Below are 22,375 nucleotides of genomic sequence, written 5' to 3' on the forward strand. Positions count from 1 at the left end.
CTGCCCTGGTGTCTGGCTGCGCATATTCAGCGGCCAGGTGATTTGCATCAATCTCCCACCCCTCCATAAACGTCTCCCCCTTACTCTCACCGAGATTGTGGAGCACACAGCCAGCAACAATACAATGGGAATATTGGTTTTTCTGAGGTCTGAGTGAGTCATAAACTGTACCAGCGACCCTTTAAACATCCAAATGCACACTCTAGCACCATTCTGCACTTGCTCAGCCTATAGTTGAACAGCTCCTGACTACCGTCCAGGGTGCCTGTGTATGGCTTCATGAGCTAGGGCATTAAGGGGTAGGCTGGGTCCCCAAGGATAACTATAGGCATTTCAACATCCCCAAGAGTTATTTTCTGGTCTGGGAAGTAAATCCCTTCCTGCAGCCATTTAAACAGACCAGAGTTCCTGAAGATGTGAGCATCATGGATCTTTCCCGGCCATCCCACATTGATGTTGGTGAAACATCCCTTGTGATCCACCAGTGCTTGCAGCACCACTGAAAAATACCCCTTGCGGTTTATGTACTGGCTGCCCTGGTGGTCCGGTCCCAAGATAGGGATATGGGTTCTGTCTATAGCCCCACCACAGTTAGGGAATCCCATTGCAGCAAAGCCATCTAGTATGACCTGCACATTTCCCAGAGTCACTACCTTTGATAGCAGCAGCTCAATGATTGCGTTGGCTACGTGCATCACAGCAACCCCCACAGTAGATTTGCCCACTCCAAATTGATTCCCGACTGACCGGTAGCTGTCTGGCATTGCAGGCTTCCACAGGGCTATTGCCACTTGCTTGTAAACTGTGAGGGCTGCTCTCATCTTGGTATTCTTGCACTTCAGGACAGGGGAAAGCAAGTCACAAAGTTCCATGAAAGTGCCCTTACTCATGCGAAAGTTTCGGAGCCACTGCGAATCATTCCAAACCTGCAACACTATGTGATCCCACCACTCTGTGCTTGTTTCCCGGGCCCAGAATCAGCGTTCCATGGCATGAGCCTGCCCCAGTAATACCATGATCTCCAAATTGCCAGGGACTGCAGTTTTAGAGAAATCTGTGTTCATGTCCTCATCACCGTGCTGCCGTTGCATCCTCGCCTAGTTTTTCAGGTGCTGGTTCTGCATAAACTGCACGATAATGCGCGAGGTGTTTTCAATGGTCATAACTGCTGCAGTGAGCTGAACGGGCTCCATGCTTGCCATGCTATGGTGTCTGCTCAGGCAATCCAGGGAAAAGGGCGTGAAATGATTGTCTGCCATTGATTTCACGGAGGGAGGGAGGGTTCACTGATGACATTTACCCATAACCACCCGTGACAAATTTTTGGCCCCTTCAGGCATTGGGAGCTCAGCCCAGAATTCCAATGGGCAGTGGGGACTGTGGGATAGGTACCCACAGTGCACCGCTCGGAATGTCGATGCTTGCCATGGTATTGTGGACGCACACCGCCGAATTAATGTGCTTAGTGTGGACGCATTCACTCGACTTTATATAATCTGTTCCCAAAAATCAACTTCTGTAAAATCAGAGTACTTTTGTAGTGTAGACATGGCCTTAGTTCCAGGATTACTGCCTCTGACACAACATAGCATAGGCCAGTCACAAGTTCAGCGGTTTAACAGTACAGCCCAGTATATGTCATGGCAGGATTTCATAAACAATGCAGCTAGTTAAAAAAAAATTACTTAAAAAAATCATTGAAAAGTGGCATTGATGAAATCTAAATGTTTCCTAAAAGTATTTTTGTAAAAAATTACAGGCTTTTGATAAAAACTTGAAAAAGAATTTTGGTATAACACTTTTTTTCATTTGTTTTTATCAAAACAAAGGGTGTAGTCCTGGCTTTATTGAAATCAATGGTAAAACTTCCACTGTTGTCAGTGGGGCAAGGATTTCACCAAGAATTATTGTGAACATTTTCTAATAAATAGGGGCTGTCAAGTGAAAAAATTAATCACAATTAATTGCGCGATTAAAAAGAGATTAATTGCGCGATTAATAATAGAATACCATTGATGTAAATATTTTTGGATGTTGTCTAAATTTCCAAATATATTTATTTCAATTACAACACAGAATACAAAGTGTACAGCGCTCACTTTATATTTATTTTGATTCCAAATATTTGCACTATAAAAACAAAACTATTATTTTTCAATTCACCTAATAGAAGTACTGTAGTGCAATCTCTTTATAATGAAAATTGAACTTACAAATGTAGAATTATGTACAAAAATGCATTCAAAAGTAAAACAATGTAAAACTTTAGAGCCTACAAGTCCATTCAGTCCTACTTCTTGTTCAGCCAATCACTCAGACAAACAAGTTTGTTTACATTTGCAGGAGGTAATGCTGCCCACTTGTTGTTTACAGTGTCACCAGACAGTGAGAACAGGCATTCTCATGGCACTGTTGTAGCCAGTGTCACAAGATATTTGCATGCCAGCTGCACTAACAATTCATATGCCCCTTCATGCTTCAACCACATTCCAGAGAACATGCATCCATGCTGATGATGGGTTCTGCTCAATAATAATCCAAAGCAGTGTGGACCAACGCATGTTCATTTTCATCATCTGAGTCAGATGCCACCAGCAATAGGTTGATTTTCTTTTTTGGTGGTTCGAGTTCTGTAGTTTCTGCATAAGAGCGTTGCTCCTTTAAGACTTCTGAAAGCATGTTCCACACTCGTCCCAATCAGATTTTGTAAGGCACTTCAGATTCTTAAACCTTGGGTCGAGTGCTGTAGATATCTTTAGAAATCTCACATTGGTACATTCTTTGTGTTTTTGTCAAATCTGCCGTGAAAGTGTTCTTAAAATGAACAATCTGTGCTTAGTCATCATCAGAGACTGAAATCTATGGCAGAATGCGCTGTGGGTTAAAATAGAGCCTGAGATATACAATTTTCCCCCACAGAGTTCAGTCACAAATTTAATTAACACATTATTTTTTTAACAAGTGTCATCAGCATGGAAACATGTCCTCTGGAATGGTGGCCGAAGCATGAAGAGGCATATGAATGTTTAGCACATCTGGAGCATAAATACCTTGCAATGCCGGCTATAAAAGTCCCATGCAAACACCTGTTCTCACTTTCAGGTGACACTGTAAATAAGAAGTTGGCAGCATTATCTCCTGTACATGTAAACAAACCTGTTTGTCTTAGTGATTGGTTGAATGAGAAGTGTGACTGAGTGGACATGTAGGCTCTAAAGTTTTTTGCATTGTTTTGTTTTTGAGTGAAGTCATGTAATAAAAAAATCTACATTTGTAAGTTATACTTTCACGATAAAGAGATTGCACTCCAGTACTTTTCTGAGGTGAACTGAAAAATATTGTTTTATCATTTTTACAGTGCAAATATTTGTAATCAAAAATATTGTGAGCATTGTAAATTTTATATTCTGTGTTGTAATTGAAATCAATATATTTGAAAATGTAGAAAAACATCCAAAAATATTAAATAATTTTCAATTGGTATTCTATTGTTTAATAATGCATTTCAAACTGCAATTAATCACAATTCATTTTTTTAGTTAATCGCGTGAGTTAACTGTGATTAATCAACAGCTGTACTAATAAAACAAAAGTTTCATTTCTTTCACATTTTTTTAAAAATATTTTCCTTTTCAGTGATCTCTAAATAATAACAACAAAATCCAGGATTTGACAGCTCTAGACAATACTAGAATTGCTAATGTCAAAAATGTCTCCAAGACTGAATATGTGAAAAACATTGGTGCATCCTTGCTTGGAGCTGGGTTGCTAGATAAAATAACTTGGCTTATACTCAATGATGAGACTGTTTCTTGAACTGGAGGTACCTGGTCTAGTTTGACTTCTCTGGAGCAGACAAATAATATCCATGAATTCAGAAGAAGTTTCAAAAGTGGGTGAGGGGGAGAATCAGGAGAATATTAACAGAGTATATTTGCCACTTAAGTATACTCGTATCTCAGAATTTTTAGGGAGGACTGGACTTCTGTTCAGACAACATAAAATGCATTGATCTGGAAAGGCAGAAAATTGATTATGTCCTAGAATGTGACAGAGTGACATTCAAACAGTCACTTTGGATAATGGGCTTCAATAAATATACCTAAGATATGGAAAGTATACCTGCTGTAATTACAGAGAATTTTCTTATTTTGAGAAATATACATTCAAAAGATCATTTCTGGTCTAATGCTTTCTATGCCGGACATTCACAGGTGGCTAGTTCAGGGTATATTTGCAGTTTCATAGTAACTTTGATATGGAACATTTAATGTGGAATACTAGGATGCTTTTGTCCCCACTCTTCCTCCCTCTTTTTTTATTTTTATTTTTTTAATTATTTTTGGTTCTGAATTAGAGGAGGGCAAAAGCCTCCCACTGTACACTTACATCTGGATAGTCAACATCCTTAAATGTTGAGACATTCAGAATGGGGGTGGGGGTTAGTTCAGGATTATCTTAATTATGTTAGTTGATCTCACACACACACACACACACACACAAGAGCAATGGGTCTGATCCAAAGTCAATGAAAAGACTCCCATTGACTTGAATGGATTTGGGATCAATTGCTAGCCACATCCATGACAAGTAATCCTTGCAGTAATGAGGTGGACCAAAATAAAACTATGAAATTGAATACTGCAGGATATCTGTCATATAAGGCCAGAAGGGACCATTAGATCATGTAGTCTGACTTCCTATATATCACTAATGCTGGTCAGGCAGCCCAACTGGCCTGGGAATCTGGAATCCTGGGTTCCCTAGTCCAGGGCAGTCGGCATGGCAAGGCTGCCCTTGTGCTGCAGATCCCGGGAACCCTGGCAACTTCTGAGTGCCAGTGATATTCTTGTCAGTTTTGCCACTGCTAATAGTAATGCACAAGTGCTAGCAGATTTTTTTTTTAACAGAATGTCTGGTTCAAGAAAAATTTTGAAGTAATGAACCAGAAATTCTATATTTTGGCCAACTGTGTGTATCATAGAATTTCACCCAATTACCCCCTGCTGAGCCCAATAACTTCTTTACCTAAAGAGCATCTTCAAGAATGGTATCCAATCCTGACTTTAGGACATCATGAAATGTAGAATCCACTACTTCCCTGGGAAGTATGTTGTCATGATTAACTACTGACTCGTAAAAATGTGCCTTCTTTCTCATTTGAATTTGTCTGGCTTTAACTTCCAGCCATTGGTTCTTGTTATGTCTTTCTCTGTTAGATTCAAGAGCCATTTGGCACTCCATATTTTCTCCTCTAATGGTCTTATAAAGTGTAATCAAGTCATCTCAGTCTTTTGATGAACAGATTCAGCTCTTTAAGTCTCTCACTATGAGGCACTTTCTCCAGTCCTCAAATCACTTTTGTAGCTCTTTTCTGGGCCCTCTCTAATTTTTCCACATCCTTCTTAAAATGGGGACACCAGAACTGTGTGCAGTCTTCCAATATCGGCCTCAGTAATGTTGTATACAGGAGGTAAAATCACCTCTCACTTCTATTCCCTACTTTCATGTTTATATATCTAACAATCACATTAGCCACAGCAGCATGCTGGTAGCTCCAGCTGGGTTGCTTGTACACTACGACCCCTACATTCTTTTCAGTCACTGCTTTCCAGGATACGGTCCCCCATTCTTTAAGTATCGCCTGAGTTTTGTTCCTAGACACACAACATTGCATTTGGTTGTATTAAAACACATTTTATTTTTGAAGGAGGACTTGTGGCACCTTAGAGACTAAAATTTGTTAGTCTCTAAGGTGCCACAAGTCCTCCTTTTCTTTTTGTAGATACAGACTAACACGGCTGCTACTCTGAAACCTGTCATTTTACATATGAGTTACCTTTCATTCTTGCAGTCATAACTCATCCATTTAAACTGATCTCCCAATGAAAAGGGATTTGGCAGATCACTGTCATTCACAGGGTCTGATGGGAGAATATAACTGGCTGGCCTGGTAATTTAATCAACCATTTCATTTGGCACCATGGTAGTATTTTATTTTTAACGTGTCGACTTGTTCCATCAGAGAAATAAGATCAGAAGGGAAATAGTGTGCTGCTGTAATTGGCTGTATTATTTTGTTAGGGGGCTTATTCCTTCACCCACTTACTTCCCTGGTCCTTCTTGCCTGAACAGAGAGCAACAATACCTGAAGTCCAAAGGTGCAAACAATTCAATGTTTATTGGGGTGAACTTCCAGCAAGCATGCTTCCAGTTTCCTTCCTTAGTGTCCCCCTTCCCAGCTCTGACACCACAAAGCCTTACCTGTGTCCCTGTTCCCATTCCTGCCCTTAGCCAAACATGATTCCAATTTCCCCACCCCATTCCCTGTTCCCATTTCCCCCTTTAGCAAAACATGATTCCAATTTCCCCACCCCTGTTCCCATTTCCTCCACCCACTCCACACACACTTCCTGATTGACTGCAGACTATATAGTAAAACTTGAGTTCCGCTTAGCTATACCTTAACCAATCATTTTCCTGAAATTTAACTAACCAATCCTAACATATTGTAACATGATTATTTAACCAATTATATCCCACCACCTTAATTAGTTTACACCCACCAAATTAATTATACAGCAGACAGAAACAATCACATAACCAGACAGAGATTATATAGACAAACAATGGGGAAATGGGGACTACAGTGATAGAACAAACACAGAAATGAGGATTTCACATCCCAGCTATTGAGAAGTGAGTTCTTGCCAGACAGGATGCTAGCAAGCTAAGTTTCCTTTGACATCTTCTAGGTACTTCCCTTTCTCTGGAGGCGATAGGCATTATTAGGACAGGATTGTATTTCTAACAGCCCAATAGCACCTTATTTCAGTGTGACTAGGTTGGAATGTGAGGATGTGACCGTTCGCTTCCCAGCTTATGGCTGCCTCTGCTGCTTAGCCAAAGATCTTAGCCTAAGCACAGGGCCTCAGACTGTCACAGTGAGAGAAGGCCCTTACACCAGCAGACAGTGATTTTGATTCTTTCTTTTATACCTCTAGAACTAGCTAAGTGATGAGAATACACCTACATTCTTAGAGTATAGGCCTTTACAGATAGGCCTGAATATCTATATCCTAACATATATAATGCCATTTTCAGCCACAATGAAGTTCACACTCAGTGTGCTCCATTTACATAAAATATGTCATGTACAGCCTCTCAAAAGAAATATTTTTGTTTTCTAGTGGTAAAAGTCATTGCAAATAAATGAATAACATAATCAATTGTATTTCCATTTCATCCTATATGTTTACAGTGACAGCTATTAAATTAGCTGTTTGCTCCTTTAGGTCATGCATTTTCTTTAATTTTAAACTGAATTTGCCTCTTTAGTACAATTAAATCAATTTTTCCAAGACAGATTTCAATGCTAAGATTAAATTGATTCCTAGTCTAATTGTGCCTGGGGGAAGTGCAATACTTTACTTTGCTCATCATTACTCTTTCAGAGACAGAATGATAGATCATCTTCATGGACTTTTTGCACCAAGTTAGTCCTATTTCACCAACATATTCCTCAGAGTTCCCAAACAATAAAGGAACGAAAGCACTTAAGCTGCATCTCTGATGTTCTACTGTCTCATAGCCACTACTGTCTTTCCATTTTCATTTAGTTCTGCAGAGTCATCTCTTCAGTTTAGGCTATTGCAAATTAAGGAGATTGACATGAACAGCAACTTATTTCACGTAAGATACCACTTGGCCATCAAACGGTAATGAGTTTGTCACGAATGACTTACAGATAATAACTTCCATTTATAATATCTTTCATCCATAGGGATCCCAAAGTGCTTTACAAACTGATTTACAGATTATATAGGAATTGTTTCATCCATCACTGAAGTGCAGCCACCTTTTGGATGGAATTTGCCCACTGTGAATAATTCTCAACAGTTGAGAATGGAAATTGAAGAATATTTTTGTAGGGTGAAAGGAGCACTATCTGGATCTTGGTAAACAAGAAGTTGGCTACAGGTTGGCTTGTCCTTATCCTACACAGGTGTTTAAGGAAAGGCCTATAAGTGTGGCTTCTTGGGATGTTGAGGGAGGAGACTGCCTTTGAGAAAGTGGGTCTCACTGGACTAGGGGAAACCACAAGTAGGAGAAGTTCATGTGGGCTTTCTGATACCAAGTGAGAAAAATAAGTTAGCTAAACTGATCTAAACACTAAATCTTGAAGAAAAGACTTTGCTGACTTCACCTGGTTTCTCTGAGGTCATTCAGCCTGCTGACATCTCTAATGAAAACTATAGAGGAAACTTTAATATGGACAGATTTCAGCTACCCAAATTAGAATTTGGCCAGGACACCAGAGGACCTGAGGTGATCTTGTAAAAAATACCTTGAGGTTTTTAAAGACTGCTACTATTTGGGATTTCTGGTTTAGGTCTCTCATGAAATAGCATAGATTCAGAAGCACCATGTTCCATAACACCATGTCGCACTCAGCGGGAATGGTAGTCTCAGAGCTGTGTGGAATAGTTTCAAATCTTTTGTGGGCTTTAAAACAGGTTTTTGTTTCCTGCCTATCCATCAGCTCTCTTCTATTTCCACTGCCCTTGTTACATTCCCTCCACCTAACCTTCTTGCCTAACTGCTTTTTTTATCATACCCCTAAATGTGCTGATATTCTTCTCCTTGACCCGCTTTCTAAAGCTTTCAGACCCTCTTTAGAATGCGTTGCTCCAAACTCGCCAATAAATGCAAGCTAACCTCTACCTATCAGAAAGGTAACTTAAATTATTGGAAAAAGGTGTATGTTTTTTAAAAAAAAATAGTCCTATGGTAGTGTATAGGAATTGGATACTATCCCTTTAAATAATTTGTGAGCCCTCTAGTGTAAGCCCTCATACCCCTTCTATGTTTGGAAATCTTCCAGTGCAGTAATATATATATAAACTGGCCTTGCATGTTGCATGTGGTTAATAGACATCCCGTTATTTAGATTTTGTTGTACCTATGTGATTCATTCATATTGTTTTGTAAAGAGCAGATGACACCACACATTTTTTAAAAAAAAAATTAACCTAATTTATTCAAATAAGCTGCATTTTTTTTCCTTTTGGCTCCCTTCCCATGTCCTTTGTTCTCTACGTTGCTGTGACAGAGTACTGGGCAACAACAGCAGGACTCTGAGCACTGGATTACCAATTAAATCACTCTGGAGTGAACCTGAGGGGCAAAATTGTGCCTAAGTGACAGATTAGAATGGGGCTGGGGAGACTTAAAGCATTAATTAGTCCACTAGCTCAGGGAGTAGAAAATGACACAGGTAGGAAGTGAAAAGGGAGGAGAGACAGACAGGGAGGGAGAGGCAAGCTTGAGAGCTAGAGGCAGGAGAGATCTCCTCCCTCTCCTAATTTTGGTTGACGAGGCTGAGGACTTATGTGTTGTAGCTAAGGCACTGAACAGCGCTGTAAAGGTGATGGAAGAACATGGTAAATAAACCACACATGGTGTTTACAAGCAGAGACTCTCCAAGTGGTCTGTGTGCGTAGAGGAAGAAAGGAGTAGAGGGGGTGCCCTGTTACACATGGGGGCTTGCCCAGCATCTATCCAGATGAAGAACCTCCTGGGGTTGCCGCTGTGAAGGTTTGGCAGCTTGAATGATGGAGGAGACCTTGAAGTGGCTGGTGAAACAGCAAAAGGAAATGTAGAGGACTCTGTAAAGCTTCCAGCAGTGTCACAAGCTGCAGAGGTGGATTTTCCTTGTCTGGGAGGTGGAGCAGCAAAAGAGTCTGCAGGACTTTAGACAAGAGCAAGTGAATGTTCAGTAGCAGTACCTACAAAAGATGGCAGTCTTGTGGTGGGAACTGGAGACTGGGCCTCTGTAAGACAGGCCCCACAGGTGACCCCAGTACATGCCTGGGAAACTTTGAGAGGGTGGCTAAGGGTGCAGACTGGGACAGGGGAACCTGGTCTCTGCAGCTGGCCGCTATTTGACTGGGGAAACCCATGCAGCTGACATGGTTCTAAAAGACAAGCATGCCCAAGACTCTGAGGTGGTTAAGGTGTCCATCCTAGATTGGGTGGGCCTGTCCACTGAAAAGTACTGACAATTTCCAAGCTGCAAAATGGACTTGGGTCTGTGGCCTGGACATTCACCCAACAGTTAATGAATTGGGCCACACATTGGCTGAGACTGGATACCAAAACTGTGGGGGAGATTTTGGATGCTCTGGTTTTGGAACAGTTCCTCCAGAGCCTCCCTGAGAACATAAGGGTACGGGTCAGGGAGCATCAGCCAGGTACCATAGATGCAAGAGTTAAACTGATGCAGGAATTTGTGGAGGCAGAACTCCCCAGGAAAGAGGGCTGACAATCTGGGGGGGATCAGGTCAAGGAAGAATTCCAGAGAACCCTCCACCAGGAAGGGCATGGAGAAGAAGGGGCTTGTTAGGCAGACTCTGCTTGCTCTCTGGTCTGGCAGGAGTTGTTAAAATCCCACTGGATGATTCCCAAAGTAACTGTGAAATTAAGTGAGCTGTAGCTCACGAAAGTTTATGCTCAAATAAATTTGTTAGTCTCTAAGGTGCCACAAGTACTCCTTTTCTTTTTGTGAATACAGACTAACACGGCTGTCACTCTGAAACCTGTGAAATTAGAGTGTGTCCCTAGGGATAAAAAGCACTGTGCTATGGCAGAAGTACCCCTAGAGCTCGGGGGGAGGTTCACTTGGAAACAGGAGGGGTAGTGAATAGTTTACCCTGTTCTGTTATGTTGGGCACCAACTGGAGGCCCTTCCCATTGGGAAGACAAGTAATGTTAAGGGTACCAAGTAAGGAAAAAATAAAACCCCATTAGAAGGCATTGATACCCATGGGGAAAGGAAGGAAGGGGGAAGGAAGGGAGAACTCAGAGCTAGATGTCTCTCGACAGGAAGATGAAAGCCAAGACAAAAGAGAAGAAAAGAGTTCCCCAAGAGACTGAGGAGTAGATGAAGGAAAATAAGATAACCCAAGCTTGTTAATGGGGCTTGGGTGGTCCTTGGAAATCTTCTCTCCACACTGTACACCGTATGCCAAAGGGAGAAAGCTCAGGTGCAGTTCAGAGGGTTAGGAAAATCAGGAACCCTGAGTAACCAGAAGTATGGGGGAAACCACCAGCCCCACCACTAGACAGAAGGTGTGAGAGTAGGGAAAAGTGGACCCTTAGGGTGCCCATGTTGTGAGGACCTGTGGTCCGATACAATTGTGGGCGTAACATCCACCCACTGAGTGTGATTTCAGCAGGTAGAGAATGGGGGGACCTGGATGATCAGCCTAGAGACATAGGGAGAATCTTACAAGGAAGCACCGGGAGAGAGAGAACAGGGTAAGAATAATCATTTGTCACGTAAGTGGGGGAGGTGTATTTCAGAGTGCTGGGCAACAGCTGAACCAGGACTCTGATCACTGGGTCATCAATTAAATCACTCTGAGTAAACCTGAGGGGCAAAGCTGTGCCTAACTGACAAATAAGAATGGGCTGGAGAGAGTGAAGTACAAATTAGCCTGTTAGCTCAGGGTTAGAAAATTCTACAGGGATGAAGTGGACGGGTGAGGTGGAGGAAAGGAGCCATGGGCGTGCATGTGCATGTGGACGTGGCAGGTAGGCAGGGCTGAGACAGACTTTGAGAGCCATAGCCAAGAGAAATCTCAGCAGCAGAGATCTCCTGCCCTTGGTCAAAGGGCTGAGGAATTATATGTTGTAGCGATGGTCCTGCACAGTGTTGTAAAGGTGATTGGGGGGGGGGGGAGAGGACACTGTAAATAAACTACACATAGTGTTTACGCTCAGAGAGTCTGCAAGCAGTCTATGAGTGCAGAGGAAGACCAGAGTGGAGGGGGTGCCCTGTTACAGTTATTGATCTAGATTATAAATCCTTTGCGGGCAGGGCCCTTGTCCTTTGTACTCCTTTAGTACACTGTGCCCTACACACTAGGTGTATGCATTTTACTACAACCCATTGCAAGGTCATATGTCTAGGATCAACAAATGTATATCATACCTAGAAGAGAGACAGAATCATGGGATGCATGGACACTGAAGAAGACTTAGAGGTAATGGTAGACAACCAACTGAACATGAGCTCCCCATGTGATCCTGTAGCTAAATAGAGCAATGTGATTTTTGGATGCATAATCATAAATAGGAGTAGAGAGATGGTACTACCTCTATATATGCCATTACTAAGACCATTACTGGAATATCGTGCCTAGTTGTGGTGCCTGTTTCAAAAAAAGATGTTGACAAAATGGAGAGGGTTCAGAAAAGAGCTAGAATAATTCATGGCTTGGAAAACATAGCTTATAGTGAAAGACATAAACTAAATAGATTTAGCTTTTTATCTAAGAATGTTGAGGTAACTTGATCATGATCTATAAGTACCTGCATAGGGAGAAGATTTCTGATAATAGATGGCTCTTTAATCTAGCCCATAAGGGTATAATGAGCACCCCCATTAGAACAATGAACCTAGGTATGTGGCAGATTCTCATCACCTGAAGTCTTTAAATCAAGACTGGTTATTTTTCAGAAAGATACTCGCACTGATACAGATGTTGTGGTCTTGACACAGAAATTACTGGGTGATGTTTTATGGCCTGTGTTATGCAGGCAGCCTGACTAGATGATCATAGTGCTTCCTTCTGGCCTTAAAAGGTATGAATGTATAAATCCCTCTTAATGCTGTCAGTGGGCTTTTAAAAATTCGATGGCAGTTCAGACCATTGACATCCTTAGGCTGTTTGGGCTCACTACATACTCTTGATTAAAAAGCCTTTGTTAAATACTGCACCATCTTGTGTCCTTCTGTGAATAATTTTAGACCTGTACATTATCTCAAAATACTGGAAATTAGCACAACTTCACATAGCAACTACAAATTATGAATTGATATCAATATAGCTAGCTGAAATAAGACTTCAGGTGACAACGGGAGACCTTTCCCTTGGACACCAATAATTAGTACTTCCCTTCCACAAAGGAGGAAGTGCATACACTACTCAGTAAATATTGTAGCAACCTGTATTGAACTTGTAGGGAGGGGCAGAGGTTGCAAGAGGGAAGAGTTTGGAGAAGGCACTGGGCAGGCAGGCAGTGCTCTGTGCTCTGACTTACTGCTCTGACTTACTGCTCTGTGCTCTGACTTACTGCTGCCTGAAATAGGAGTGGGTCAAAGCATACTAGGGAACTTTTAGTGTGCGATCACAGGGCCAACACAGCCAGTTAATGCAGGCCATGCTAGTGTGCTGTAGATTTACACCCCAGCTTGCTGCACTCTCACTTTCCATCTAGATAAGCACTAGGATGCTATTGAGAGCCTGATCCAGAGAGGATCAGCAAGCACTGAAATCTTACAATATCCAGGAGCATGTGGCATCTTCTGTTCCTTCAAGGTTATTGTAGATGTTCTATGTCTCATGTAAAACAAGATGGCACAAGAACATAGTGACTTGCCTCTCTCTTAGGGATAGGTTTGGAAAGGTATTAAGTGCCACTATAGATAATGTATAGTAGGAGTCACAAATTTAGAGGTGCAAAGGTAACGCAATTATGTAGATGGGGGGGAGAGGAAATTCAAACCAAATATATTGGCCTGCATATTCTATACATTCATTGACTCACTGTTAAAACAAACTAATGAAATGTGTTTCATGCATATAAAAGGAAAAACAAATCTTACAGTACTACGTTATGTTCAAAAAAGAGACATAAGTGAAACAAATGCCTTGTGCTGGACCTTTGCATGGAGTGATTTCTTACCTTGCAAAAGCAACCCTTGTAAGGTGAGTTTTAAAGTATATAAGACAAACATAAAATACTGCCAAAAGGTACTTTAATAAAGCCTTTCTAAACCATGGGTCTATAGCTTATTTTACAACCTACATAGTCATTATAGGCTTCAGATGGGAGTGGTTTCTGTATAAGTTACATTGGCACTTAGGATACTTTAACTTTCTTTAACTTTCACTTAGGCATTTAGGATACTTTAACTTTCTTTTTAATTTCCTTTTCTTTTGTTGTTAGCTCTTGAATGAGCAGCTACTGAAACACTGGTGCATCCAAGTTCTTTTAAAGAGGACACTTTATTTAAAGTGGACTATAATAGAGAAGGTGGAGTCTTTTTGTTTAAAAAAAAATCCCCCTCTCTCCACGTGGTTCCCCAGTTCTCACGGATTTTTCATGTTGTCTGGACAATGGGAAACACCTTGGTATTTGGATCACATAAAATATCAGTGGCATGATTGAGAACTGATTCTCTGCTAATAAAACCTTTACAAAGTGATTTTGAAAGATGGCAGCTATTACTTCTTCCATTATGGGGAAAGGTCAATTCTATTAAAAGGGTTTTTACTCCAAATCATAGAATCATAGAATCATAGAATATCAGGGTTGGAAGGGACCCCAGAAGGTCATCTAGTTCAACCCCCTGCTCGAAGCAGGACCAATTCCCAGTTAAATCATCCCAGCCAGGGCTTTGTCAAGCCTCAATCTTAATGATTTCTCTGTCCATGGAACCAGAAATTAGAACAAACATTCCAAACCATTCTGAGGGGTAGGTTGAAAGCTAGAATGTCAATAAAAATCCATTATAAATGAATCCCCACAACTTACAGCTTTATAGAATATAATTGTAAGTGATCTTGTGATATGCTGAGTGGTCAAGATGGAATGATGAAAGGGGTGTTTTAACTGTGTCCAGGAAGGGAGAGAATTCTTGAACAGAGACATCGTTCCAGCTCTCTTCTCAATTTGGTTATGGCAAAAATGACAGAAGGGGTCTATGAGCTCTGGAGAATCTCATCCTTTGGAAAGTCCTGGGATCAACACTTCTTTAAAAAAAACAAAACATTTAACTGTCTAAAAATGAATTTAAGGGTCTAACTTTAGACACCCATTATTGAAAATATTGGACATAAAGACCAATATGCATTCTATATTTCAGCTTGTATTCTAGTATGATAATAATATTTCCATAACTTATTCCCTCCTCAGGGCCAGATGTATATGCAAGTGAAGTCAATAGAAAAACTCCAACGGACTTCAATGGGTCCCAGATTTAGCCTTCTGATTAACCAAATGTATATGTGGACATAATACATACAACATAAAAACACATATTACTTGGGGCAAGGACTGAGAGAGAGAGAGAGAGAGAGAGAAGAAATAGCATATAATAGATCTGTCAAGGAACCGGAACGTGGGCAATGTTAGATACCCTGAATGCACTGAGAATTTAGGTTGTCAGAATACTTCAGCTTCCTTGTCCGGTGTGATTAGGTCAAAAGTTTTAAACTTGGTTGCCAGTGGTTAGGCCTATTTATACAAAATGTGACTTCTTGTTTTTTTTTTTAATAGGCTTTTGAGCCCCAAATTATCCCCTAAATGCTTTGTTTTCTCTTCAGCATCTTCAGTTCTGTAAACCATTTCTAGATCTTTTAATGCCACACATTTACACAAGACCACAGACTGATGGGTTTTAGTTTTTATATGGTCCTTCAAGGCATGAAGTAGAAGACGAATTTACTTTTTTTTCCCATTGAGTCTAGACGGTGGTAATTTGTCAGATTATTTTCTGAAGATTTATTATTTTTCTCTGTGGTTGAATCCCTTTAAAAATTGCTTTAAAGAAAGCTTGGCATTTCAAACATGCTTCATGTTGAAACAAAAGAGCCAATTTTAAAGGCTTTAAGATATTGCTCTGATATAAATAAACATTTCTGAAATGCTGACTAGTCTGTAAAAATCAGCTGAACCATGAGCCATGGTAACTTGAAAGCTCAGCACAGAGTCAGTGTAGCTGAGTCTAAAGTAGATAATGTGTTATGCTGATTTGTTTTATTATCATATTACATAGGGATTAAAATCTTAGAATCATGAACCATAGGGCTCAAAGGGACCGCGAGGATCATCTAGTCTAACCCCTGCCAAGATGCAGAATTTGTTGTGCCTAAATTATCCAAGACCGATGGCCATCCAGCCTTTTTGAAAAACTCCAGTGAAGCAGGTTCCACAACCTGTGTTTTTTTTTTCAATTAAAATGAAATGAAAACAAAATTACATAGTTTTACAAAATAGACTGAAAAAGCTTTTTTGTTTGTATTTAGAATTGCACGTCTTACTACCTTTTTTCTTTGACTAAGGAAACACACCTCAGTCTAGACTGTTGTATAATGTAAAAGCCGCATTGCTTAGAAAACCAATTGGATTACACTTTTCTAGCATTTTATGGTGACACTTAAAAATGAGCTCTTTGATGTTCTTGATTGCATCAGTTGGGAACTCAAACTGCATCTTCTAGTACATTTATTTTAATAGCTCTGCAAAAAGTTTTTAAATTATATATTCAGTTCACTCTGCTTTTAAGAGACCGACTAGCTGTTTTTCCCTGTGCTCCAAGGAAGCTGTTAGTCTGATGGGTACTTAATCAGGAGTTGATAGAAGAAATATTACACACCCAACAGGAGGAAAATAAGTTTTCTAAATAGCTGTAAGAAGGACCCTTCCGAATCTCAGTTGAATTTTGCCTTCCAAAAGTCTCATATTAACCACTGTCAAAGTATATTTCTTAAAGCTGAAAATCAGTATAATCTAACCCATTCTTCTGCATGTCAGTGAAATCTGGGGTCCAGTTTAATAATCCAGCCAGGGTAATAGGATAACCCCCCACAAAATAACCCTACATCTGCAGTTCCAAAACAATCACCTCTCCCCCCATGCCAGAACAACTCCATGTGCACAGAATCGCCAACATCAGTGGCTGCAGAATAGAACTGGGCCGATTCCCATGTAGGGAGGAAAAGGGTGGGTTTTTCTCAAAGCATTGGGTGCCAGTTAATTATTAAAATTTAAATCACCAAAAATGGTCAAATTTGACAACTGGGAGAAATAATAATTTAGAAGATAAATCTATTAGTTACTCATATGACTATTTCAAGGAAAATTAAAATCAGCAGAGTTACTGGTAATTGTTGTGGTTTGAGACTGCCAGGAATGTGATTTCCCATTATGTTCCCATGAGTTCTTTCCCCATGGGCATGCCAACCAAGCAAAGAAATTAAACTTTGAAATAAAACTTGTTTGTTTAAAAAAAAATCTAAAATCAACTAAGAAACAAAGGCTACGCAAAGTGGTTACACAATATATAAGGTAAGTAATTCTATTTTGTGTAGGTTCTTATACCATACTAACAGGTTTCAGAGTAACAGCCGTGTTAGTCTGTCTTCGCAAAAAGAAAAGGAGTACTTGTGGCACCTTAGAGACTAACCAATTTATTTGAGCATAAGCTTTCGTGAGCTACAGCTCACTTCATCAGATGCATACTGTGGAAAGTGTAGAAGATCTTTTTATATACACACAAAGCATGAAAAAATACCTTATAAAAAGATCTTCTACACTTTCCACAGTATGCATCCGATGAAGTGAGCTGTAGCTCATGAAAGCTTATGCTCAAATAAATTGGTTAGTCTCTAAGGTGCCACAAGTGCTCCTTTTCTTTATACCATACTAATCACCATAGTGTTTGAGCATTTTCCCACAGTGCATCAAGCAATATGACTTGCATCCACTATGTAAGTGTTCTCTTTCTTTTCCGAGGGGGAGAATTGTGTGCAGTAGATTGTTTTGTTTTGGAATTTATTAAATAATGTATGCATTTATATACACTTGTTGCAGCATACTTATGTTAGAGGAGGCAAGGTCAAGGTAATGTGCCTTTGTCTTGGAGTGGCGGGTGGTGACGTTCGTGATGGTCCTTAGTTTTTGCGGGAGTTCATTCCATTGACTTGTGCTAGTCTCCAAGAAAGCTCTATCTTTAGAACAAACTAACTTTAGCCTTATGGTAGAAAGTTCGAATGAATGATACAAAGTAATTATGTGTAAGGAAAAAAGATTACGACCTTCAGTTAAACAACTGATAGTCAAGTATCACTAACAATATTAAACAACCAGGATTAAAAATCAATACCACATAAAGGAATACAAATTCAAGTAAGGAGTACTTAAAACTAAACCCTAATAGAATCATAGAACTGGAAGGGACCTCGAGAGGTCATCTAGTCCAGTCCCCTGCACTCATGGCAGAACTAATTATCTAAAACATTCCTGACAGGTGTTTGTCTAACCTGCTCTTAAAAATCTCCAATGATGGAGATTCCACTACCTCCCTAGGCAATTTATTCCAGTGCTTAACCACCCTGAAGTTTTTCCTAATGTCCAACCTAAACCTCCCTTGCTGCAATTTAAGTCCATTGCTTCTTTTCCTATCCTCAGAAGTTTTTAAAAAAAAACATTTTTCTTCCTCCTCCTTGTAACAATCTTTTACATACTTGAAAACAGTTATGTCCTCTCTGTCTTCTCTTTTCCACACTAAACAAACCCAATTTTTTCAATCTTCCCTCATAGGTCATGTTTTATAGCCCTTTAATGATTTTTGTTGCTCTTCTCTGGACTCTCTCCAATTTGTCCACATCCTTCCTGAAATATGTCACCCTGAACTGGCCACAGTACTCCAGTTGAGGCCTAATCAGTGTGGAGTAGAGCAGAAGAATTACTTCTCGTGTCTTGTTTACAACACTCCTGCTAAAACATCACAGAATGATGTTCACTTTTTTTGCAATAGCATTACATGGTTGACTCATATTTAGCTTGTGGTCCACTATGACCCCCAGATCCCTTTCCGCAGTACTCCTTTCTTGGCAGTCATTTCCCATTTTGTATGTGTGCAACTGATTGTTCCTTCCGAAATTGAGTACTTTGCATTTGTCCTTCTTGAATTTCATCCTATTTCAGACCATTTCTTGAGTTTGTCCAGATCATTTTGAATTTTCGTCCTATCCTCTAAAGCACCTGCAACCCCTCCCAGCTTGGTATTGGCCGCAAACTTTATATGTGTACTCTGTACACCATTATCTAAATCATTGATGAGGATATTAAACAGAACTGGACCCTGCGGGACCCCACTCATTATGTCCTTCCAGCATGACTATGAACCACTGATAATTACTCTCTGGAATTGGTTTTCCAACCAGTTATGCACCCACCTTATAGTAGTTCCATCTAGGTTGCATTTTCCTAGTTTGTTTATGAGAAGGTCATGTGAGACAGTATCAAAAGCTTTACTAAAGTCAAGATATACCACATCTACCACTTCCCCCCTATCCACAAGGCTTGTTACCCTGTCAAAAAAGCTATCAGATTGGTTTGACATGATTTGTTTTTAACAAATCCATGCTGACTGTTACTTATCTTATTATCTTCTAGATGTTTGCAAATTGATTGCTTAATTATTTGCTCCATTATCTTTCCAGGTACGGAAGTTAAGTTGACTGGTAAAATGAGCAAAACAGACTTAATACCACAAATTATTAAATTATAAAAAGGTTTCAGTATAATAACTAACAATTCTTTCAATAATATTTAAAAGTGTTTTTTAAGCTGAACAAGTATTCAAAAGAAACAACTTTAAATCCTGTTACAATCATAGTTCAATGCTAATGTTCAGTATACACATGCCTAATTAAAAACAATTACAAACCCAATACTAGCAAATTTGGTTACAAAACAAAATGGATACCAATAACTTTTAGGATATATTGTATTAATAAGATGCATTTTAAAGGGTAAACATATTGATATTCAACTATATCGGTATAGTAAAATTTGACATCTGGCAAAGGGCTTGGCCTAAAAGCTTAACAGAAATACCTAGTTGAAATTATACAGTGCAAGTAAATTCACATAAAAAGGGAAAGTGTTTCCATGAATAAACTCCAGCAGAACCTCAGAGTTATGAACATCAAAGTTACAAACTGACCAGTCAACCACATACCTCATTTTGAACTGGAAGTACACAATCAGGCAGCACCAGAGAAAAAATAATAATACTAAAAAAAAAACCCCAAATACAGTACAGTATTAAATGTAAACTACTAAAAATAAAGGGAAAGTTTTTAAAACAAAGATTTGACAAGATAATGAAACTATTTCTGTGCTTGTTTCATTCAAATTAAGATGGTTGAAAGCAGCATTTTTCTTCTGCATAGTAAAGTTTCAAAGCTGTATTAAGTCAATGTTCAGTTGTAAACTTTTCAAAGAACAACCATAATGTTTTGTTCAGAGTTAAGAACAACCTCCATTCCTGAGGTTTTCATAACTCTGATGTTCTACTGTATTGGTGAAGATTCCAGACATGCCAAACCCGTGAAAAAATGCAGAAATTGGGGTTGTTTTTGGCTTAATTTGCTTGTGAGTTACTTGTTGGCTAGTTTTATGGCTTGTAACTTGTTGCTTCTTTTTTTTTTTTTTATCAGCTCCCAGCAAGCAGGGGCAAAGGAGGGATTAGCTTGATTTGGAGTTTATTGTGAAAGTCGACATCCTTATTTACTACGTGAAAGTTGGCAACTGTGGAAGATTAATGTAAATCAACATGGTGTAAACTCTAAGAATTGGATTTGCAAAAGGAAATAGAACAGCAACACCATATCTCTCAAGATCACATTAAACAATTGTTAGGTGAATCAGAAATATCTTAACACATATAAGCAAGAATGAAAATCTCTGAAAACTTGTAGAAGATATTTACATGTGCCAAGTTAAGAAATATTGTGTCAGTGTTGGTAACCTATTTACACACTATCAAGATTGTAAGAAGGTTTGAGATTAAAAGGAGTTTCAATCTCGTCAAACAGCTCACTGCACAGGAGGCTAGGGGTGAGGGAGTAGAGAAAAGATGAAAGTATTTCTGTCTTTCATACAGCCATGCAATCAAACTGCTGGTCAGGGGTTGAGAGAGAGAGAAGTGAACAGGCTGAATAGCAGTAGCAGTCTGTGATAACACTCTCACTGCAGTTTCAAACTGATCTAAATTAAGAAAATACCAAAAGCCAATATCACTGAACAACAAAGCTGGCTCTTACCAAAATATAACACCTCAAGTCACAACTTAAAAGTATGTTGCTTTTGTGTAATGTCCATCGTGTTATTTAGAACAGAATATTCTGGCAGTATCTATGGAAGTTGTTTAGCTTATTACGTCTGTTTTTCTAGAATTTAGATCTTACCAGAGCAAGTGTCTAGTTTTAGGGAACAAAGATTCTAACTCCAGTTGTCCTGATTATTTAGGAAAGTAGTACTTTGCTCTCTCTCAGGTCAAAATCCTTCCCTCCCTTTAGACTACATAGGGCTTACCTATGAAACAGGAGTGACAAATATGGCTTTGCTCAACCTCTCTACATTTAAACAAGAAAAGACAACATCACCCTCAGCGTTGCAGTTTTCTGGAGTTTCTTGCATAGAGGTTTGTGATTTTCTTGGTTTCCTCACTCTCCAGGAAAGTTTCTCATTCCCACAGAAACTTTGGTTAGGATTTCGGTCCAGTACTCAAATCTTCCAAAGGTTTTGTCCATGAAGGACTCAGTTAAAGAAATTCTTCTCTCTTGGGGAGATGAAGATCTGTTTTCAGGATTACTTTTACAGAAAGAGGGAAGGTGCTTTCTGACTCAGGATCAAGATGATTCTTCACTTAGGATCTTTTCATCTTCATGTTAGGCTGCTACTCTACTATCCTGTGGCAGTGAGTCATCTTATCCACAGATTTTCCATTCAGTCACATTGTTGGATTTGGACCATCCCCTTCTTAGTGTATGCACAACTTTTTATTTTTGGGACAACTCAGATTTTGGTATTCCTTCTCCAAGCTACAGGTCTTACGTCTATCACTTAGGCCAGTCAGATGTCATGGAGTTCATTCCACCCATCCAGTATGTGTCATCCAAAACTCTCAAAGGTTTGTCTTTCAGTGCATTCATTCTTAGTTCTTTCTAGAGTCTTATAACTCTGTGTTAATTAAAAACATAATGCGAACATCTTTATTCCAAGACCTTTCAGTTCTGCTGTTAATTCTTCCTGTAACTTTCAATAACAGCCATAAGTCTCTTTGTATTCTGTTGTACATGTACAGTACTCTTAAAATTTCCTTTAAGCTCAAAGCTTAAAGTTCATTCATTAAAGTTCATCCTTAGTCCCTGGAAAAATCATGGAGCAGGTCCTCAAGGAATCAATTTTAAAGCACTTAGTGGAGAGGAAAGTGATCAGGAACAGTCATTCATGGATTCAGCATGGTCAGCATGCCTGACTAACCTAATTGCCTTTTATGATGAGCTAACTGGCTCTGTGGATGAGGGGAAACAGTGGATATGTTATTCCTTGACATTAGCAAAGCTTTTGATATGGTCTCCCACAGTATTCTTGCCAGAAAGTTAAAGAAGTATGGGCTGGATGAATGGACTATAAGGTGGATAGAAAGCTGGCTAGATCATTGGACTCAACAGGTAGCAATCAATGGCTCCATGTCTAGTTGGCAGCCAGTATCAAGCGGAGTGCCCCA

General features: G+C 39.6%; 1 protein-coding gene across 4 annotated transcripts in view; it reads left to right on the plus strand.

Annotated features, from left to right (window-relative positions):
- Window positions 1–22,375, plus strand: part of GABRG3 (gamma-aminobutyric acid type A receptor subunit gamma3) — a 569,219-nt gene that overhangs the window by 133,640 nt on the left and 413,204 nt on the right. The gene's annotated exons all lie outside the window — the stretch shown is intronic.

This window comes from Caretta caretta, chromosome 1, assembly GCF_965140235.1.
Source record: "Caretta caretta isolate rCarCar2 chromosome 1, rCarCar1.hap1, whole genome shotgun sequence".
NCBI lineage: Eukaryota > Metazoa > Chordata > Testudines > Cheloniidae > Caretta > Caretta caretta.